We start from the raw sequence: 2,170 nt of genomic DNA on the forward strand, positions 1-2,170 counted from the left end.
TTGCAGTAATGTTTTGCATTGGTCAGTTATGTCTTATTATTTATATGCTTCATTAAACCTACAAACTCATTTCTGATTTCTGTTTTTGCACTGGTACCAATTGGTACCAGTAATGAAATCTTGCATTTTGTTCCTATTAATTTCCAGGTTTTGTACAAATTTGATGTCTAATTTCCTCGAAAAAACATAATTAAGAAATGTATTGCAAAGTACTATAATTAGCATTTTGATTACATATTAATATAAAGGAAAAAAAGAACTTTGGCATGCATATGACAGTGAGAGAATTAAAATTCTCATCCTTAGTAGTCAAATGTCTCTTCTTCCTTTGTAAACCAAAAATAATAATAAAAAAAAATTCATCAACAATTAATAAACTACATCTTATCTAAAACTACATTCTGAAACAAAATTAGACATAATCACAGTACATCTTGGGCACGCATAGATCCTCACAGCATAGATACGCAAATCCAAATTAGGACGAGAAAGAAATAACTTCTTGAAAAAAGATATACAAAAGGAACTATATAAGAAGCATGCAAGCATAGGTTGTGAAACAACATAGATTTGTGCAAGCACAACTCATAATTAAAATATCAGCAAAGCTAAAATCGACTTGCTCAGTACATCAACACACTGATAGAACTAACCTAAACTAAATTTAAACTGATTAATACATCAGTATTCAGTACATTTACATTGCTAATTCTAAAAAAAAAAAAAATGTCTTGTACCAGTACACTTCTTTGGGAGCACCACCTGAATTGTGTACAAATTCCAATCATTTGCTCTACAATTCATGACAGAATTAAAATCAAAATTGAATTAAAATGAACCAAATTTTAACATAATAAAAACATCTAACTTCATATGGATTTAGAGTTCACAGAACTAAGCAAAAGAAAATCTAACCTAGCCGCATTTTAAGATAACACCTCAAAATTCCAACTAATTTGAAAAACTTTGACTATATAAGCAACAACTTGTATGATGACAAATTGTAGATGTAGGGATCAATGATATCTGATTGTTAAACATAAGCAAATCATAATCACTAAACACTCTTACAAATAGTATGATGACATTGGTTCTCGTTGCTCGTCAATTTTAATTGAAAGATCTGTCATACCAAAATAAAAATGACATCAACAAATTATCTTTCTTTCTATGTAAAATGGTACTGGCAGTGACTGCATCTTATGCCATAAAAATAAGATTGACAGGATATTGCAATACTAGTAGGTACTGGTAGTGACTGCATCTTATGCCATAAAAAACCTACTAAGTTAGTGATATTCAGAATATATAATCACTAATTTAGTCCAAAAATGTAGTAATTATTCTTTAGCAAGGGCTGTTGTGTACAGAATTACAAAAAAAAAAATTGCAGTAAAATGTTTGACAGAATAGCTGTGTCAAAGTACTTTGGAATACTTGATCCTTTGAAACCAACATCAATTGAGTAACAATATAAAACAACAATGCATTAGTCTTTCTGTTCTCTAGTTGAACCTATAACACTAAGTTCATTGAATTTGAAAAAGAGGGGATGTAGAAAAATAAACAATTACCTCCTCCAACAAAGCTAGAAATCTGGCTTCATACAAATGCAGTGTTTTCACCTCATATGGGACTAGAACCTGGATTAAAAACAAGGAGTGTAAAGTGGTTATTTTCATAAGAAAACAAACAATAAACGGAGAGCAAATCAGCCCATTAGACATAGAAATGAACTTTTAATTTGACAACTAAAAGTTTGAGCACCTGGCAAGAGAGGCAAGAGAGGGGTCGGAGTTCGGGCTGGGTCTGTCGGAGTTGGGGTTGGGTCCGTCGGAGTTGGGGCTGGGTCCGTCGGAGTTGGAGCTGCGCTGAGCGACCGGTTAGAGAGGCAGCGACTGCGATTACGACTGAGAGAAAGAGAGAGAGGTGAGAGCGAAGATGGGTTTTGGCGTGTGGAAGAGAGGAGGGGAGATCGACTGCAACTGAACTTTCTCTCTCGCCTTAGGTTTTCGCCAGGAGTTCGCCTCTTTTTCGCGTGAGAGAGAAGGAGAGGGATCGGGACAATAGTCTGTGGTTTAATTGGAGGCCTCCATTTCTGATAATTGAATTTTCAAAGTAAAGCGCGCTCAACTGGAGATGTCCAGTTCCGCAGTTTTTAGATCTGATC

General features: G+C 34.5%; 1 long non-coding RNA gene across 2 annotated transcripts; it reads right to left on the reverse strand.

Annotated features, from left to right (window-relative positions):
* Positions 1-546: 546 nt before the first annotated feature.
* On the reverse strand, positions 547-2,070 carry LOC144550586 (uncharacterized). Of its 2 annotated transcripts, XR_013510509.1 has the most exons (4): positions 1,768-2,070; positions 1,575-1,643; positions 1,072-1,123; positions 547-793 (listed from the first exon to the last, which is right to left on the reverse strand). It is a non-coding gene; the product is annotated as an uncharacterized LOC144550586 (long non-coding RNA). The 2 variants fall into 2 exon arrangements; XR_013510508.1 differs by having other exon boundaries at positions 547-1,123.
* Between the last annotated feature and the right edge of the window lie 100 nt (positions 2,071-2,170).

Source organism: Carex rostrata, chromosome 2, assembly GCF_964058835.1.
Source record: "Carex rostrata chromosome 2, lpCarRost1.2, whole genome shotgun sequence".
Lineage (NCBI taxonomy): Eukaryota > Viridiplantae > Streptophyta > Magnoliopsida > Poales > Cyperaceae > Carex > Carex rostrata.